This window comes from Odocoileus virginianus, chromosome 13 (genome assembly GCF_023699985.2).
Source record: "Odocoileus virginianus isolate 20LAN1187 ecotype Illinois chromosome 13, Ovbor_1.2, whole genome shotgun sequence".
NCBI lineage: Eukaryota > Metazoa > Chordata > Mammalia > Artiodactyla > Cervidae > Odocoileus > Odocoileus virginianus.
Genome location: NC_069686.1, coordinates 49,735,062 through 49,756,704, shown reverse-complemented (window position 1 = coordinate 49,756,704; position 21,643 = coordinate 49,735,062). Strand labels below are relative to the sequence as shown.

The 21,643-nt window shown below is 37.5% G+C and overlaps 1 protein-coding gene across 1 annotated transcript in view; it reads left to right on the top strand.

Moving 5' to 3' along the window:
* The window catches only part of THSD7B (thrombospondin type 1 domain containing 7B), a 970,494-nt gene that overhangs the window by 824,401 nt on the left and 124,450 nt on the right, over positions 1–21,643 (top strand). The gene's annotated exons all lie outside the window — the stretch shown is intronic.

The following is a 21,643-nucleotide window of genomic DNA, read 5'->3' as shown; positions in this document are numbered from 1 at the left end:
CCCCTTTGCCTTTGATCCAAGCTTATTCCTCCATTTTTAGTTTCCGTACCATCAAATAGAAAGAGTCATTTTGTTTTCTGCCTTCCTACCTATTTTTGGAGGATTTTAGGAGATTAATGAGAACCAGGGTTCTAACAGCAGTACATCCATTTTTTAGATGTCATTGTTGGCTATTAAATAGCGTGTAGCAATCTCTTTTATGTCATTGTGGGTGTTGAATAGTATTATGACCAACTAGGAGTTGCATTCTTTGAAAAATAACACTGATGAGATTTTGAGTGGTCACATGAATTGGTCTGAACTTGTCTGATGGATGTGCTATGGATCCCAGTCTCAAAATAGGCTTGGACTTCATCTAGGGATACAGAAAATATGTATTTAAAAACCAAATCTATTGAGCCTCAGGAATTCAGGGTAGTATGGAGGCACAGGTTTTGGAAAATTTAAGGGGAAAGAAAGCAAGACCTAAATTGATCTTTAAAGAATGGTATTTAGACGTGTGAAAATGGAATTGGCCCAGTGGGAATGTTAAGCAGTATCTATTTAAGCATGTATATGATAGTAGTATTTAAACTAGAAGTAGCCAAAAATAGTTGTATAACTGATTCACTTTGTATACCTGAAACTAATACAGCATTGTAAATCAACTCTACTCCCATAAAAATTTAAATAAAGCCAAGGAGAAAGTGGAAGCTGCAAATAGAGGTAAAGTGGTTAAAATATCTCAAAAATTTATATATTTTAGCCAGAAGTTAAATAATTATAGAACCAATATTTTTTTAAAAAAAGAAAAAGTAATAATTGTAATTTCCAGAAAACAACTTAGTTATTCAAAGTGCAGTCAGATTCCCATATCTAACATGTTGAACAATATTTTGGAAAATTTCTTCAGTATGCATCTTGGGGAATTAAAAAAAGAGGTATTTTTGATGTTTTTATGCATTGCCTTGTAGGAATTTAACCGTCTAGATCCAAAAAATTACCTATTATTTTCATGGAGAGAATTCTTAGTCTTTAATGTTAATAATATGTTTGTTTTTTATATATATTTCTACATACTTGATCTGGAAGTGTAGTGAACTGAAGTGAATAGTTTTAGCTCATTGAACCATGGAGCTATATGCCTAGAATCCTACACCTGGAATTCTAATGCTGGACAGTCAAACATGTAGGATATCTGCACAGAAACTGGAGTAAAAGAAGTAATACACTCAAGTTTCTCTGTTCATTGATTTAAACTCCGTCCATGGGCAGTCATCATCATGATTTAGCAGTAATATTAAAATAGTACATAAATCGTTTCCAAAGAGTGATTCTAATGTGCAATAAAATAATCATGTGAACATTGTTCATTGTTCATTAAGCACTTAACTCTGAGTTAATTATATCTAGCTGTTATCCTGAAAACAGATACTTTCTAACATTAGAGATTTTCCTTAGCTTCTTATCTTTAAGGACTTTTAATCCTTTTATTATCTCTAAGCCAAAGATGTTCTTCTTTTGATTAACCTATATAATTTATAGCTGGCAGATGTATGAGTTTTAATACTATCTATGAAGTGTGGTCACTTCGTATGTTTGTGAAGCCCTTTGAGTTCAGTGACTTCTGATTTTAAACAACCATTAGTTATACATTATGATGGTGGTGGGATGACTCAAATGTGGTTAGAATTTCCAAGATGCAGGTACATGAATGTTTAATCAATTTACCCAAACTAGTTCCTTTGGAACTATTATTCTGTAAATTAAGATTTGTGACCTGTCACATAAAAGAGTAAAACTTGATTTCAGATTGAAAATGAATTTTTGATTTGGGTTATAATTTTTAGATGTATTTAAGTCTTTATCAATTACATTGCCTTGGGACTGCATTCATTCACTCACCTTTTTAAAATATTTTTGAAAACTCTAAGTACTGGATATGTATTGAGAATACAATGATGAAAAACAGAAAAATGATACTAACCCTGCCCTCAGGGAGCATGCAGTCTATTTGTAGAGATGACAGTAATTAGATAAGCATTTAAGTAAATTCAAATTTTTAATTGTCATAAGATTGAGGAGTAAAAGTACATGGTGGGGTAAGGAGTGTGCAGTAAGACCAACTGTCATTGCATCCATATTCTAAGATTTAGTCTGAACTGTATGTACTGTAAGCTTCAAAAATAATAAATCTTATGTATTTTTTCTTTTTTTTTTTTTTTGCCATAACTAATAAGCTGTGACTAATGCTTTTGCTACTTCTTAGGGAGTTTGGATTAAGCTTCAAGGCTTTATAGTATTCCCTTAAGACTTGGTCTTAGGAGTCGGCTCTCATAACTAGAGGACAGCTGGAGAAAATCTACTCAACTTTCTCAGATCCATGTCTTCTTTTTTTCACACAATCATATGTTTGATTTCCACTTAAAGGGAGTATTTTGCTTGAAAATTAGGTGGGAAGCATTCAAATTCAAGCTAAAATGTAAGCTGTTAATTTTGAATAACTAGGGGAAAGAATTTCTACTTTTTTCTAGTTTGCATTATAATAGCAGCTTAACTAATGCATGTATAATTTTCTTTCCCTTTTGCTTGTCATGCACTGCCAACATGGACTTCTGCAAAGGCTCAGGTTGGTGTTGCAATCTGTTTTGATCTTTACTGTTTTCATTTAGTGAAAAGCAGCTTTGATGTTGTCTTTCACAAATCAGCATTTTTCTCTTCGTAAATCCTGATCAAAACATTGTTCACATATGGAAGAAAAATAATTCTCCCACAGGAGAGTCAGTTACTTGTATGTTGCTGTTGAATGAATTCCTTTACATCAGCAAAGTAGCTATTTCAGAAATCCAGAAATTTGATATCTATCTTCTTAAATTGGTCATGCCGGGCTTATCTTATGATATAAAGAAAACAATACTCTGAGATTTTAGAATCAGCAAAATATACCAGACTTCTAAAACATTTCTGACTTTAAACCTTCTACTTTCAGAGTATATGAGATGGCATTGTGCATGATCTCTACAACTCCAAACCTAGTATTGAGAATTCCATGCATAGCTTCCTATCAATATGCTGATTCTAGGATCACCAAATTCTTAACAAATAGTCTGCAGAATATCAATAGCTTTCTCTCTTTCAATCTCTCTCTCATTTTCTTTTTAAAGATGTTAATCTTTTTTCAAGATTACATCAATATCTCATATATATCTCAGGTTCTTCACTTTTATAGTTTTAATAAATCCACATGTTATTTCTGTCCACCACAATTTTATTTGAAATATTGTTGGTCATATAATGAACAAATACATCAGTAACATTTTCAGAGGCTACCTGTATAGTAGACTAGAGTGATGTTTATGATGCCTTAGGGACCAGGAACTAAGTACAGCTAAAGTGAGTTTGTCAGTCACAGGAGAATCTAAATTGTTTCAAGTGCAAAGTTTTACCAGGACTAACAAAAATAAAATACTTTAGTAGTTTGGATTCCATGTGCTGGGGAGGGAATAAAATGTACAACTCCAGACCTACCAGTTTTCTGTTAATTGGGGGCTAAGTAATAAATTCAGACTTTTATGATATCATACCTCCTGTTGTGGCTAAGCTTCATCTAAGTGCTCAAGTGTCTTGGGGATATAATATAAACTATGGAGAATATACTCAGTAGTACTGTGTTAACTTTGTATAGTGACAGATGATAACTAGACTCATTATGATGAATATTTAGAAATGTATATAGACATTGAATTGCCATGGTGTACACCTGAAACTAATATAATATTATACGCTAGTTTTACTTTATTTTTTTACATGCTTAAAAAGAAAGGCTAGGGGATAAGATGTCCATAGGGGTTTTGAAAAATCCTGACTATTTTCCGGGAATGTAAAAGGCTATAACCTGCATGGGCAGTGCACATATTCAGGAAAGCCCTGGCAAGACCCTCTCTGCTCAGACCTTGAGTCTCTCTCTGTGCAAGCAGAAAGTGAAGACAAAGGTGGACTTGTAAATAGACTAGCTGAGTGTTCAGTGTGTGCTCCAACATACAGAACCCCTTAGCATTTACTAGAAGACTTATTGGTGCCAAGCATTAAAGGAAATCTGTCAGATCATTAGACAGATACATCTTTAGACATGATAAACAACACAGATTCCTGATAATTACTTACCAAAAGTTATTAAACAAACAATAACAGTAATAAATAACCAAAGCAACAAACACTACAGAGAGGAGGGAAGTCCAGTCTCCAGAATTGCCAAATTATGTTAAATATTCAGTTTTCAACCACAAACACACATACAGGGGGGAAAAAAAACACAAGGCATACAATGGAAAATGTATCGTCTATATATAGCAAGCAGGGAATAGATACTGTTTCTGAGAAAGCTGAGAAGTTGGATTTATTCAGCAAAGATTTTTGAATTGTTTATTTTTTAAATGTTTAAAGAACTCAAGGAAAATACAAGCATGGTGTCAAACAAAACAGAGAATATCAATAACAAAATAGAAATTATAAGGAAGAATCAAACCGATAATCTGATGTTAAAAAGTACATAAACTGAGATTAAAAAATTAACTAGAGGGCCCAGACAGTATACTTGGGCAGGCAAAAATAAAGAAATCATTTAGTTGGAAGATACACCACTTGAGATTATCCAGCCTGAAGAATAGAAAAAATGAAATAATGAAGGTAAATTTATAGAGCCTCAAATCTATGAGACACTATTAAGAATACAGACATATGCATAATGGGAGCCCCGGGGAAAGAAGAAAGATGAAGCAAAGATTTTTTTTTTTTTTTTTTTTTAAGAAACAAGGGTCTAACTTCCTAAAGTTGGTGATAAAACATTAATCTACACATTAAAAAACTCCTGGGTTGGGAAGATCCTCTGGAGAAGGAAATGGCAACTCATTCCAGTATTCTTGCCTGGAAAATCCCATGGCTGGAGAAGCCTGGTAGACTCCAGTCCATGGGGTCACACAGAGTCAGACACGACTGAACGACTTCACTTTCAGTTTCAAAAACTCAACCAACTCCAGGTCAGGATAAAATCAAAGAAATCTACACATAGATACATCATAATAAAAACTGCTATATGCAAAACAGAAAAAGAGACTCAGATGTATAGAACAGACTTGTGGACTCTGGGAGAAGGCGAGGGTGGGATGTTTCAAGAGAACAGCATTGAAACATGCATATTATCTAGGGTGAAACAGATCACCAGCCCAGGTTGGATGCATGAGACAAGTGCTCGGGCCTGGTGCACTGGGAAGACCCAGAGGGATCGGGTGGAGAGGGAGGTGGGAGGGGGGACCGGGATGGGGAATACATGTAAATCCATGGCTAATTCATTTCAGTGTATGACAAAAACCACTGCAATGTTGTATAGTAATTAGCCTCCAACTAATAAAAATAAATGGAAAAAAAAAAAAAACCCTGCTAGACACAAAGAATCTTAAAAGAGCAAGAAAGAAGGGACTTATTGTATACTCATGATCACCAGTATCAGGATTAACAGTTAAATTCTCATCAGATACCACTAAGACTGGAAGACCATGGGAAAACATATGGGAGAAGATAAAAAGATTCAACCAAGAATTCTATATCCAGTAAAATCATTCTTCAAAAATGAGGAAAACTTTAAAAACTCCCAAATAAGCTAAAGCATGTGGAATTCATTGCTAGCAGGCTGGGCCTAGACAAAATGCTAAAGGGGGCACTTCTTGTCACAATGAAAGGACTCTAGACAGTGATTCAAGTCCACATGAGAAAATAAAGAGTACTAGTAAAGGAAAATAAACTATAAAGCATTCTAGCAAATAGCATTGGAATATACATTCTTCCCAATTGTGCATGGAACATTCTTCAGGACAGGCAATGTGTTAGGGCATATAACAGTCTCAGTAAATTTAAGTGGACTGAAATCATACAAAGTAAAGTATTCAAGGGAACCAGAACAGCTAAAATAATCTTGAAAAAAAAAAACACAAATTTTGAGGATTCACTCTTTGAAATTTCATAACTTACTACAAAGTTACAATAATTAATAGTGTGCTGTACCTTAGGACAGGCCTGTAGATCAATGGAATAGTAACAGAAATCTGGAAATAAACCCACACATTTATGATAGTTGATTTTTGATGAGGGTGTTGCATTAGTTTCCTGCTGCTTCTGTAAGAAATTATCACAAATTTAATGACTTAAAACAACATGAGTTATCTTGCTATTCAGGAGGTGAAAAGTCCAAAGTAAGTCTCACAGGTGTTAGCAGCACTAGTTCCTTCTGGAAGATCCAAGGGAGATGCTATTTCTTTCCTCTTCCATTTTCTAGAACCTGCCAGTATCCATGGCTGTGCACGTGTGTTAATTCACTTCAGCCATGTCCGACTTTGCGACTCTATGGACTGTAGCCCATCACGCTCCTCTGTCCATGGGATTTTCCAGGCAAGAATACTGGAGTGGGTTGTCATGCCCTCCTATGGGAGATCTTCCCAACCAAGAGATCAAACCTGTCTCTCTGTCTTCTGCATTGGCAGGCAGGTTCTTTACCACTAGCACCATTTTTGCTTCACTTTCTTTTTTTTTTTTAATTTATTTTTTTTTTATTAGTTGGAGGCTAATTACTTTACAATATTGTAGTGGGTTTTGTCATACATTGACATGAATCAGCCGTGGATTTACATGTGTTCCCCATCCCGATCCCCCCCCTCCCACCTCCCTCTCTGTCCGATCCCTCTGGGTCTTCCCAGTGCACCAGGTCTGAGCACTTGTCTCATGCATCCAACCTGGTCTGGTGATCTGTTTCACCCTAGATAATATGCATGTTTCGATGCTGTTCTCTTGAAACATCCCACCCTCGCCTTCTCCCACAGAGTTCAAAAGTCTGTTCTATACATCTGTGTCTCTTTTTCTGTTTTGCATATAGGGTTATCGTTACCATCTTTCTAAATTCCATATATATGTGTTAGTGTACTGCACTTTCATATCAGCCTCTGTATCTGACTATTCTGTGATCCTCTTAGAAGGACTCTTTTAATTACATCTGGCCTACCTTATATTCCAGGAGTATCTCTGGATCACAAGACACTTAACCACATCTGCAGAGTCCCTTTTGCTACATAAAGCAGCATCCATTAGCTCCAGGGACTAGGACATGGATATCTTTGTCAAGGTTTGTGAAACGTAACACAGATGTCAATGCAATTTAATGAAGAGAAAATAGTCTTTTTAACAAATGGTGTTTGGACAACTGGATATCCACATGCAGAGAATGAATTTGTACCATTCTCTCAGGACATGTATAAAAGTTAGTTCAAAATGGATCAGAGATCAAAATGTAAGAACTAAAACTATAAAACTCGTAAAAGAAAACATTAGCATAAGTCTTTGTAATCTTGGGTCAGGCCATGGATATCTCTGAAGGTCAGGCAACCAAAGGGAAAAAAGAAATTTCATCAAAATTTAAAACACTTGCATTTCAAAGGACATAATCAAGAAAGTACAAACACAACCCATAGAATGGGAAAAATATTTGGAAATTATATATTTTATAAGGCTCTAGTGTCCAGAGTATATAAAGAACTCTTGTGATTCAGAAGTAAGACAAATAACCTAGATAACCAATGGATACTGGACTTCAATAGTCATTTCTCCAAAGAAGATAGACAGATGACCAGTAAGCACATGGAAAGATGCTCAGATGCTAGCATAAATATTTATTAGGAAATTACAAAACAAAACCACAATGAGATGTCACTTCACACCTACTAAGATGCTTATAATAAAAATCCCGACAACAATAAGTGTTAACAAGAATGTCGAGAGAGTAAGTAGCCCTTATAACCCTCATGGATTGTTGGAAATTTAAAATGTTGTAGCTGTTTTGGAAAACTCATGGGCATTTCTTCAAAAAGACAAACAGTTTCCTAAATATATTTAGAAGTAGACTCTACACAGCAATTGTACTTATAAATATATAACCAAGAGAACTGAAAATATATATCCACGAGATACTTGTACACAATGTCCATAACAGAATTATTGATAAGATCCAAAAGATGGAAACAACACAAATGTTCATCAACTTGAAGAATGGGTAAACAAATTTGGTATACCCAAGAAATTGAATGCTATTCATTCATAAACAATAATGAATACTTATTGATGTTGTGACATGGATGGGCTTTGAAAAGATTATGCCAAGTCAAAGTAAAAAGATACAGAAGGCCGTGTATTGTATGATTCCCATTTATATGAAATGTCCAAATAGGTCAATCTCCATAGAGGCAAAAAGTAGATAAGCTGCCAGGGGAGGGGGGAAGCAGGGAACAGGTAGTGACTGCCTATAGATAAAAGGCTTCTTTCTCAGGTGAATAGAATACTATGAAATTAGAGATAATGGTGATGGTTGCACAACTTTTTAAATATATTAAAAGCTGTACCTTACACTAGAAAAGAGTGAATGTTTTGGTATATAAAATGTATATCATTTTTTTAAGGAAAAAGATAGGTGGCAAGTCAAATCTGACCCATGGACCATACACTTTCCAACACCTACATTAGAGAAAATAATGTGTCCTCTTTGCCCACTGTCTAAGGAGATTCTGGGTCTTACAAAGTAGAAATTCAGTAAGTGTCTAACTAATTGACCCCTTAGTAAAAAAGTAAATACAGGAGATCTAGTTGCAACAAGCAAAAGTTCCCACTATCAAAAGATTAACTGTTATCAGATGACATTTATCTTTAATGAAAAATAGTTTTCATGATAGTCATACTTCCTTTTCTTTCTATTCCCAATCAGTTTTATTTACCTTTATGTAGCAAACAATTCCTAAATGCTAATAGTTTTTGACTTTAAGCATAGCGTACTTTTTACATCTCAACTATGAAATGAAAGAATTTTCCTTTTTAGGAGTAATCATTTCATGCTAAAGAGATATTTCAAATATTGATGTGACTATGGAATTGTAAAAAGCCTTTGGTGTCAGTTTATTAGAAATAATAATGCTATTTATAGAATGACTCAGATTGTTTTGCTGATTTAGCTGTTCCTGATTGGGCTTCTTTTTCTAATCAATATATTAGGTGGTGTGAAGGATGAAGAAGGATAAAAATTCAAGGCATTTGTTTCTTCCCATCTGTCACCTCTCCCATATTTTGAGGGTATAGTGTTAACAACTATTCGAAGTTTATTAGGTTAATCTAGATGAGAATACAGGTGTATTTTTGATGAAGAAAATAATGCAGTTGAAAGAGGTGATCGTATGGTTTACTTCCACCTCTAAAATGTTTTCAGCCCGTGTGTGTGTGTGTGTGTGTGTGTGCGCGCGCGCGCTCAGTTGTGTCTGAGTCTTTGTGACCCCCTGGACTATAGCCTGCCAGGCTCCTCTGTCCGTGGGATTTTCCCAGCAAAAATACTGGAATGGGTGGCCATTTCCTACTCCAGGGTTTCAATTCCATGCCTCAATGCTAATCTTATTCAAAAATACTACTTTTTATAGTGAACCCTTTCAGACTTTCTAAGCTCATATACCTTACTGAAGTTCTCTTGAGAATAAGTATTAATGCCAGGTTACAGAGAGGAAAGCTAAATCTCAAGAGATCCTTAGGGAAACTGCCAGGAAATTAATGGCAGAACCTGAATCATAACCGCTTTCTCATGGCTCTCTTCATATCTTCTGCTCACTAGACCACAGATAATCTTTAGCACAGAGTAAAGGATCACTTTACCCATCAGTGAAGTGAATCCACCCCTACAGAGGACCACATTATCAATTTAATAGGATCTAACCAAGAAATCCAATAATGGAGGACAGGAATCCAATAAAAGTAAAGTAGTTGATGCTGCCCATCTCCTAAATTGCGCTACAGATGCTGTGCCATCAATCCAAACCAGTGTGGTTCCTGCTAAGGAAGTATATTATAACAAACCCCTCTACCCCGGCAAGTTGCCAGCTGAGATCTAGAACCATAAGCCCTGTACTTCCTAGTGTTCAGTTGGACATGCACTTAATTATGAGCCTATTATTGTCCCTTCCCGTGTCAGATGCTAAGTGCCACATAAGAGATGTGCGAGAAATGGCCCCTCCCTTCAGAGAGATCCAGTTGTCACTGTGAGCCTGGCTCCCTCATGCCAGCAGGGTCTGCCTTTAGTTGGCAGGCATGGTGAATCCTTAACACCTTGAATATTATCTGCCTACAGGGAAAGAAACAGTCCTATTAGAAGCTTGTGTATTTTATAATCCATTCAAGGCATCCGTGATTGGGATGGGGAAGTGGGGTAATACTGTCCAAGTACCATCATCTCTGTTCAGAGAAGTCAAATGAAATCTGAGATGAAAAAAAATTTAAATCACAAAATCTAAGAAATATAAGAAATATTCAGTTCATTTGGATATATATTTTCATATGCTGGAATAGGGTACAATTACAAGCAATTAGACTTGAATACTTGGTGCATAATATCAACATTCCTATACAGTTAATTACAACGGGCACAACTTTGAGCTTCAGGAGATGCCAGAATCATGGTTTGGTCTATGTATACTTTTCAGGAACGTGCTTAGAGAATATTTCTGTGCTCATTTTTTCATATTTCTGCCAATATGTATCTATTGAGTACAGAGTGTAAACCAGAGACACTATAAATTATTTTATTTGGAGGTTAGGGATAGGGAAGGGATTGTTTATAGAAAATATATCTGGAAACCTTAGTTCTCAGTAAATATCTCAGAAAAGCTGTCATTGGTTCCACACATTTTGTGTATTTATGTTTTAGCTTTTATCAAGTCCAAGTCTGCAGATACTTGCCCACTTTATGTAAATGGCTTAATTCATCATTCTGTAATATATTTTAAGAACTTCAAGTTTTTTGAAATAACCTGTGTTTTGCAAGCCCAGGAATAGGCTCATCATTTATGTTGTAAAGAAATGATACTTGCTTGTTAGACATGACTTCTACCTTATCATCAGCTGTCTTTCCTTTGGTCAAAACAAAATTAACTAAAACAGAGGCCAGGTACAGGTCTGCCCTTAACTATCACTTTCCATCAGCAATGAACTTCTGTTTTTATTTTGTGAAGAAACTAAAAAGTCTGCATCAGTCCCTGTCTTTTCCTGGCTTTCTGGCCCTGGCGAAAATTGTTGCCAATAAAATGCTCTTTATTCCATAAAGAGGCAGCTTTCAATTAGCCCCTAATAAGAGTCTCCAACTGATGAAATTAGGGTGGGAATCAGAGCCAAGATCCCAATTTATCACCGTGTAAGTGAATGGCAGAGATTCCATTAGCCAATCAATCTTGCCTCTCATTTCTGCAAAGGTCAGGCTGTGCCATCCTTGGTTATAAAACATCACTTGGGGTTCTATGTTTCACTTTAACTTTGTCTTAGACACCTCAGCTTTGTTATGGAAGGACTCACACCAAAAGTTCATATTTTAAAAAGTCATTTTGTGCTGTGCCTGGCCTTGTATTTCAACAAGGAAAGGTGTTAGAGCACAATACAGCCTTAGAACTACTTCCTTCTGCATTTATCTGTGGAAGAAAAAGACTACTCTGTGTGTGTGTCTGTGTGTGTGTCACACATAACATTTTTGTGCAAAAAGTCTCTAGGGATATTTTATAGTACTTTTTATTTTCTCTTTTTCCTCAAACTACATATAAATAATAATTATCTGTGGCTCTTTTTCCCCTTAGTTGAAAAGATAAACTGCTCCTCTCCTCTTCTGCCTTTTGTGATGTCAGGAGCATGTATAAATTAGCCAAAATAGGAATAAAATTTGCAGACTGAAATTCTTATCTCTTTTCTACTAGATAGAATAAAGGCCATTTCTGATGGCTCGTTCGTTTGTTCTATTCTCTCTAACTCCCTGATAGACTTTGGAGTAAGTGATATTTGAGAACCAATGCATTTTGGAGTAGGAAAGATTTGTTTGTTGGAGTGATTAAGAGACAGTTAGCATGGTGGGCCCAGAGCTCCCACTGCAGGATAGGAAATACGTGAAAGGTAATTTCTTGCCAATTATGGGGTTTTCCTTTTGGACTTGGTCCTAGAAGCCAGTTTTGTTCTTGCCTACTGTGAATACTGGGAAGTTCTGAGCAAACCCTTCAAAGACTAGAATGCTTTCAGATCACCCATGACCTCAGATTTAGCCCCACTAAGCCAAGATAGGATAAAATAAGACAGTAAAAATATTACAAAGAAGTTTTCTTGGCAAACACACAAGTTTCTGCTGCTACGCTCATTAGCAATACCCTGTAATTCAGGACATCGGGAAAGCTGATGTCTTGTCTTCTTGTCTGTTGGTAAAAAAGAGAAAACTTTAATGTGTCACTAGGTTCTAGAATATATTAATCTTAAATGATTTCAAAAAGTAGTCCTGCCACCTGATGCAAAGAACTGACTCATTGGAAAAGACCCTGATGCTGGGAAAGATTGAAGGCAGGAAGAGAAGGGGACAACAGAGGATGAGATAGTTGGATGGCATCACCGACTCTATGGATGTGAGTTTGAGCAGGCTCTGGAGGTTGGTGAAGGACAGGGATGCCTGGCGTGCTGCAGTCTGTGGGGTCACAAAGAGTTAGACACAACTGAGCAACTGAACTGATTAATGTTTTACTTGTCTCTTTCATTATCACCACCAAATCTTGGTATTTCTTCTTTCTTGTTATGTTGGAAGTTTTATGGAAAACGTAGATCATGATCATTTTTTTGGTAACCATAATCTCATATTGGAACCACTTCGCCTTTCCCGGTCTTCTCACACATTCCCATCTCATCTCCCTCACGTTGAAGGTGATTTATGTGTCCCAAACTTCATTTGGAATATTCTCTCAAGCCATAAACTTCAGAAGTCTTCATGGCTCCCATTGTCTACCAATGAAATTCTCCCTTGTCAAATTTCCTGTTTACTTATCCCAGGTAGCTGCAGTCTTCCAGCTTCATCCTTTAGGTACCAGGGCCTTGTACATAGCTTATGATAGTTAGATTTTGGTTTGCTTGCTTGCTTGACAAATTTCTCATCCAAAGAAATCATGGTAGATTAATCCCAACTAGAGCTACTTATCCTTGTTCTTGTGTATCTGACAGTTCATCCACACAAACATAGGATGTCTTTACCTAAGGAATGTTCAACTTAGATCATACTGCTTCTTTATACAAATTTATTTTTTATAACTCAAATTAGATTGGATTCTTAGGCATGCTGCAATAGGCTCTTATATTCGAGTGAAAAAATTGCCTGCATCCTAGAGTAGGGATAGCATGATGCTCTCAACTATTGAGAATGCATGAGAGCTGTACAAGACCCTCTCCCAGTAAAGGCCACTAAGGAAAGTAAAGGTTTTCCCCCAAACTTCCCTTTTGTTGGACATTTACATAATGAGTTTCAAGTTTATATGTAAGGACTTAAATCCCATCTCCTCACTTTCTTGATAAACCCCAAACAATACCATATACTATTCTGACTTACCCTTTGGACATCTATTTTGGAGAACTGAGATTTGCTCCTCTCTGCTTTAGCATTGCCTCGTGGCTATAACGTAAAACTTTTGTAACCTGCAGAAGGAAAGCGATCTCTACTTCAGGCTCTCCTTTCTGTTGCAACAGAGAGAAAACTTTCCTTTCTCACCTGATTTGTGATGCTCATATTCTGGACCCAGACTTACTTTGCCTGTATATTTGTCCCTCATATCTATCTGTCTGTCTCTCTATCCATCCATCCATCTATCTAATCTCTGTACTAGACCCCTAGACAGTATCTAACAGATGCTAAGAACAGAAAGGTTCTTTCACTGGTCAGTTTTCCATGGTACAAGCCAGCCCCCTCTAAGATGTGTAACTCTTTTTAATTTTATAGTAGTAAGAACCCTTAATATAAGATAGCCCTCCCCACTTAGGAGTTTTTTAAGTATATAATGCAGTGTGGTTATCCATAGGCTGTATTGTACAACAGATGTCTAGAACTTATTCATCTTGCATCACTGACATTTTATACACATTGATTAGTGATTCCCTATTTTTCCCTCCCTGCAGCCCCTGATAACCACCATTCTACTCTTTGCTTCAGTGAGTTTGGCTATCTGATATACCTCATACACATATATTCATGCAGTATTTATCCTTATGTGATTGGCTTATTTTATATAATATGCTCAAGATTCATCCAGAACCTCCTTTCTAAAGGGTTATAACTCTTACACTGTATTCTGGAAGTATCAATCATATTTGGCACAAGTTTGCTTATTTTTTTTCACTTCAGCTTGGTAACAGCAGTCTGTTTTGTGAAGATCCAAAGGGCAGCCACGACAGTAGTCATTGGCATTCTGTGAGCAATCTACAAAATTCCCTCTGATCTCATCTCACAGCATGGCCGTGGGTGGCATCTCCCAGGGGATTGGAGAAGGCAGTCCAGATTCTGGAGTGAGTCTCCTTTTCTCATTCAGCTGGTTATGATTGTTTAGAGTACTGTGATACAGAGTGTGGGCTTTATAGTTCAACTTGCCCCAAATTGCCTGTGTCACTGTGCTCCCTCAGTTTTGTATCACACTCACACACACACACACACACTTTATTATAGAATACCTTGTGCATTATGAGGTCTACACAGCAACAATTTTTGTTGCTGATGTCCCTTACCATGTAGTTCGCTTTAAGACCATGGATTATTTTTATAGTCATTTAAATGATATGCAATAAGAAATATAAATCTGTTATAAGGGGAAATATTATGCAATAAAAACTAAGGCAATTATACTTATTCACCATTATAAATAAACTACACCAGCGCAGATTACTGAGCTTAACCATGCCCATTTGGATGAGGGCTTTGTGGTTCCCCTCCATTACATACTCTCTGTAATGGGTGACGTCCTTGATGGGGAGGAGGAAGCATGGGGAAGGGGAAGAAGTACTTGCGTGACTTGGAGTCATTCATATTCTCTGTAAGCAACCAGCTCTCCCACCTCCCATCTCTCCACCCTCTGCCATGGGAGGAGGAAAATAGTACTACATGGATGTCAGAGATGGTTTAGCTGTGCATGGGTGTTGGTCTTGATAATGAGTACCCTGTGCTTAAAACACCATCAGTGATATTCAGACCAGAGGGAAGGAATAAAGTGCCATAGGCCATTGGAAAGTGAAAAGTAAAAAAATCTGGAGGTTAGATTTTCTCAGGAAAAATTTATTTCAATAAGTAGTTTTGGAAGGAAGGCTATTCTATAAAACACATTTTATCAAAATATAAAGAGCATAGGGCATAGATTTCTTGTTAGTTATTTATTTTCTTCTTTATATGAAAAGACAGTGGTTCCCTGAGTGATATGAGGACCTTATGCTCTAACCCAGGACCAGTTAGCCTAGGTTGAGAAAATTCTTAATGAGTGACTTCAAACTCAGCAGTTCCTACAAAGAGAATTAAAACTTTTAAAATCACAACGTTCGCTGCATTCATGTGACAAGTGGTGGGACTAACATTTATGAGATTATATTATTCACTGAGACTACAGAGATTTGGAATGAGAATGCATTCACAGGCCCCTTTAAACAATGTGACAATTCTCCAGGTACACACATCAAACTTGGGAACCACGATTCTTAGGAGAAGGAGAATGAAGCTATCATGGTCATTATTTTAATAAACTTCCCATCGCCTTTAATGTTCAACAGTTTATTTGTCCATAAATCTTGCAGATAAAACTCATCCAGCATTATTAGTGTCATTTTTTAGATTTTTAATATCAAGATTGAAAAGAACACATAAATGCATATTTGAAACCAATGGTGAATCTTACAAACCAGGAAAGTGGGTGAGCTCAGAGAATTCTGAGGAAGTCTTTTTGGTTGCTAGGTAGCTGAGAATATGGTGTGAGCAAACATCTGGCAAAAGGGGCTTAGCCAGGGCCTTAGGCTTGAACATCTGGGCTAAAACTGACAGTTACCCAAACCCTGTACTTATCACCAGACTTCAGAAAATTCTGAGTCCGATTGTTGCTTGTTAGAGCATCTCATAGCACAAAATCACAGGCATAATGATTTTCCCCAAAATACCAATTTTAAAACATTTGTGGATATATTTTTTAACCCATCATCTTCACACAAAGAGTTGAAACCATTCAAAAGAGAGAGGCCTGAACTTGCTTTAAATTAGCATTAGTTTTCTGAGCCATTTTTGAGGGTTTTGAAATTGAGAAAAGAGATTCCATACCCAAAGACTAGAAATGAATTGCTTAGGCAATTTTTTTTTCTATTTAAAGTTAATAGAATTTACTATATAAACATCTTTTAATATTCAGCTTTGGGTCTTACTTTTTCAGGAATTTATAAATGTTAGCAGTATTTTCATCACTGAACAGATGATGGCTATCATGGTATTCTCATTCAATCTGAACAGGCAGAGCCCATGAGCTCTGGACATCACCAGAGTGGGATTCTCAAATCTCAGTTTGAGTACCAGCCTTGTGTTTTATAAGCCATAAATGACGGACTTAGCTTCTTCTAATTTCAGTTATTTTTGCCTGTAAATCATGATTACAGCAGCCTTGTCTAAATCAAGGTTGTGATGATCTAACTCATGATTGTGATGACCAAGACCTAAGACATAGAATGTCTTGTACAAACATAAAGAATCACAGAGCATCACTGTGTTCCCACTGATGACCAGGGACTGGTGACAGATAGGTGCATTGTGGCTGCCATTGCATTAGGACTGAATTTTTTAGCATTGCACAGACATACTACCCCATGGGACCAAACAATTTTTGATACTTTCTAGCTAGTAAGCTTAATGTTAAGGAGGGAGAGCGTAACTCCATAGCCGACTGAATAAGAAAAGAGACGGGGGGCTTCCCTGATGGCCTCAGCAGTGAAGAATCTGCCGGCCAGCGCAGGAGAAACAGGTTCCATCCCTGGGTTGGAAAGATCCCCTGGAGAAGGGAATGGCAACCCACTCCAGCGGTCTTTCCAGGAAATCCCATGCACAGACAAGCCTGGCAGGCTACAGTCCATGGAGTCACAAAAGGGTGAGACACAACTTAGCTACTAAACAAAAACAACTAGAACTCCCATTTTTGAGGAGAAGGAAACCTATAGTGCTTTACTGATCTTAACACTCCTGGAGGCCATTTCCTCTCACATTTCAATGGGACAGACCTTGATTCTGACTGGCAGGAATTTCTAGTCTCAGTTGGGCCTGTGAACTGATTTTCAGGTTCTACTAAGTAGCCACAGTACCTAGCATGGAGTCTCAAGCATGAAGATCTCTATGGGGTCTTGACTGGCAGCTTTACTGGAGCAAAACATTATTGCTACAGAAAACTAGAGGCTGTGAATTTTCCTTTCTTTGCTTTGTGTGTGTGTGTGGTTATTGTTGGATTATTTGCTTTGTTTGAGCCCTTGAACCCTAAGACTCTGATATATAATAATGATACCTGCTGAACCCCAATGAGACACTGCCTGCAAGTTTTTACCAGTCAGTCTATAGTTGGAGAGCTGTATCAGAGAACAGTACTAATGAAATTGATCAGTTACAGTAAGCAGAGGTTTACTTAATAAATATTAAAATGACTGAATCAATGAATGAGTTTAAGATGTGATTCTGGATATGCAAAATTATAAAAAACAGCATTCCCCAATAAAGAAATAACACATAGGACTCATTAGCAGGAGAATGACATGTTACTTCTCTCAGAGGTTTTAGATTTTTCAGTGACATTTCTTAGTATTGGTGGACCTATTAAGCCCTGTTATTTTCTTCCTAATTTGCACCATTTAGAAATGATTTTCATTTAACTTTCCCATGGCTCATTTCTCTCCTTTGGAACATTTCCATATGATTCCCTGATAAAGTTCATGCTTTAACACATTTCCATTATGAAACTATAATAAGGACCAACTAAATAGCAATATGAAATAGCCAGAACATAAAGGACTGACATGAGAAGAAATTGGGCATCCGGATAGTACATTTTTATTCTTGAATGCCTGCTGCCTTCTTGCCTCTTGTGGGTGTTGATCCTCTAGGTAAGAATTCGTGCCTGATGAGCAAAGTCTCTAAAGAAACAACTCACAATTCGTTAAAGACAGCCTTTCTTTCCTGTAGCTAAATCATCAGGCAGCAACTTTTGATAACGTGGTGATGGCTATCCTTCACCAAAGCCCTATAATGGAAAGAAAAGGATTTCATTTTTGTTTCCTCTTAATATCCTTTGAGCTTTGTAAAATACTTACATGTTCCATTCATGAGCTTGTTTTCTCTAGAAAATTAAGTGAGGGTCATTTAGCACTCAGTGCCCCTTCAAAAATTAGTTTCAATTCAACAAAAACTGATTGGATATCACCCCCTCCTCTACAATATAAACATCATAGAAACAAAGTCCCTGCCTTCCTAAGATTTACAAGTTTTGTTCAGGTACTCATGTAAACACACGCTGATAGTCTAGGTCTGACTGGTTAAAACCAGAAGCATATTTATGAGTGGAGTTTCAAATTGTGTTTCTCTTGGCATGATCTTTCAGTATGATTTACAGAACAAAGTAGACATTAAGACTAGTGAGAAAAAAGAGCTCCAATAAGTGAGAAAATAAGAGAAATATAAAGAGGAGTCAGCATTTTGGTCATCTGATGTGAACAGCTGACTCATTGGAAAAGTCCCTAATGCTGGGAAAGATTGAAGGCAGGAGAAGAGGCATCAGAGGATAAGATGGTTGGATGGCATCACTGATGCGATGCGTATGAACTTGGGCAAACTTTAGGAGATAGTCAGGGACAAGGAGGCCTGGCGTGCCGCAGTCCATGGGGGTTGCAGAGTCATACACAACTGTGTGACTGAACAACAACAGAGATGATGACTTTACTGAATGAGTTTGACCCCACAGTTCTGTACAGTGTGGCCCTAATTGCCACCACCATCCCAGCCCTGCACATGGCACCCTGACATTATAATCTGGCTATAAGTCTACTTAAAACTGAAACTCTCACTGAATACCAAGGGCTTCCTAGGTGACCCAGTGGCAAAGTTATCCACCTGCCAGTGCAGAAGACTCAGGAGATGTGGGTTCGTTCCCTGGGTCAGGAGGACCCCCTGGAGTAGGAAACCACAATCCACACCAGTATTCTTGCCTAGAAAATTCCATAAAGAGAGGAGCCTGGCATGGTGCCATGGGGTCTCAAAGAGTCGGACATGACTGAACAAACAGCTGAGTGCCAAAGACATGCCAGCTGGAGTCCTGGGAAATGTCTTGTGGAAGTGGTGGGATTGACTTGAACTTTAAAGGAAGGTAGAGGTGGATCAGCCAGAAATGACTGTAAAAGAAATATTAAAACGGCAGATGCATACAGGGGAAAAATATCAGGCAAATTCATGTGATGGAGAATCTTCTTCAAGAAGTCCTATTTTTCGCACCATTATTTAAGAAGGTGGGTCAACATCTCCCTACACAGACCTGCTCCCTCTCTTCTCATAGCTTGTCAGCGAAGTTAGCGACTTCACTACATGACGATTACTGAAGCATAAAGAATAAAACCAGTAAACTAGTACAAGACCAGGAGTTCAAATGTGTATATCAAAGATACATGCAACTAAACAGTTTTTCACTTTCCATCTGACCTTGGGGCTTTATATGGGAGGGAGGGTGAAAGTGTAAACTGCACTTGGCTACTGAGAGCTTTAGAAAAATAGATCCCTCTTGCAGAGAATATCCCATCCATTTGTTCTCAGATCCATGCATGAGCTGTGGCAAAATTACTTTTTTAATTAAGTTCTTCACCTCCCCGTTTGTGCAAAGTGCTCTAGCAGGCTTTCTTCTGTCTCATGCGTGTGTGCTCAGCGGCTCTGTAGTGTCTGACTCTTTGTGACCCCACGCGCTGTAGTCTGCCAAGCTCCTCCATTCATGGGACTATGCCAGCAAGAATATTGGAGTAGGTTGCCAGTTCCTTCTCCAAGAGATCCTCCCGACCCAGGGATTGAACTCGCGTCTCCTATGGCTCCAGGCAGATTCTTTACTGCTGCGCCACCTGGGAAGCCCCCTTCTATCTCATAGGAAAGCCAAAAAGCTTTCTTTAAATTATCTGATACAAATTGAAGAGTTTATAGAACAAACTTGCAAATTCAGTGAAAGCTTAATTTCCATGGTGAAGTTGGATCTGCTAAAAACCCTCAGCCATCATCAGCTTAGTTTCCTAGTGTCTCTTGGATTTGGGTCATGACTTTTCATTTTTATAGATTTTTCTCTTACCTCAACTACCCTATGAGTTTGGGGGGAGGCAGACTTTTCTCCCTTACAAGTTGTCACCACCTTATTCTAATGCAGGCACTGCTTCTAACCCTTTCATTCTGTTCTTGTCAGCATTCACAGCATAAAATGTGATTCTTCTATTACTTAATTCCTTCCTTTCCTCTCACTCATTTCCACTCCTATTTTCCCATCTCCTTTCATTTCGCCCTCACATATTTTTCACTTTGCAGTTTTCCTTATCATCATATGCTCGACATGAGAGAGCCAAAGCGAACCCCACAGTTAAAAATAGTTTCTGACATTATTTGTGATTCCTGAGATGTAGTCTCGCAAATAACCTTTTCTCATCTGATTTCCATCTCACATGCTGACAGTGCTCCAATCTTGGTTTCTGATTATCCCATTACATAGTGCTTTCCCTTACATTTAGAGGAAACTTGCAAGGATTGGTTCTGTTTGGATAGCACTGCCTAGTCATCATTTACAATTTTATGGAACTGGAAAGACCAGGAGAGGAAAGACATGAGGCTCAAGTTCTTATTTAAAAGGGAAAGCATTAAATAACTATTTTAGTAATAGTTAGAATCACTACTCATCATCATGCTACACTGGAGCCACCTTTGTGATCGAGAGTAAAATACCACATTGCTGAGTCGTGTCCGACTCTTTTGCGATGCCGTGGGCTGTAACCCACCAGGCTCCTCTGTCTACCAGATTTCCCAGGCAAGAATACCAGAGTGAGTTGTCATTTCCTCCTCCAGGGGATCTTCCTGACCCAGGGATTGAACCTGCCTCTCCTACATTGCAGGTTGATTCTTTACTGCTGAGCACTGGGAAATCCCCAACATATTAGTATCATAAGACAGAACAACTGTTTTTCTTACCAAGGAGGAATGCAGTGTTCTCTGTTGAGGAGTAATGCATTTAAAATTCATTCTTAAAAAGGCAAATGCAATTGCCTACACAATGTTATAATATTTCAGAAAAAACTCATCACAAATAAATGCATAGGAAGTAACCTAACAATTCATTTACTGCATTCGTTGTTTTTACTATATAATCTGTATGTATTCACAGTCAGTCATCATGCACAGAGTTTATCATGTATGTGTGTTTGTCTTGTGTATGTGTGTGTCTGTGTGTTTTAGCTATGCTCTGAAAACATCCTACAAATAGCTAAATTCATATAAAGCCACAATGCCCAGAAGGCTGAATGATTGCCTATTAGCACTGATCATTTGGGTATAGAAAAAGAAATTTCTAGTACAAATAATACCATTTTCCTTATGTATTCTGAGAACCTCTTATATTCAAGAGTAAATTTTCCTTACATATATTTATTTCAATTGACCTCGTAAAGTACGTCTGAGAGTATAGTATACCATGTAACTGAGAGTTGCACATCTAATAGATGCTGTGTGAGATCTTTGGGGGGATAA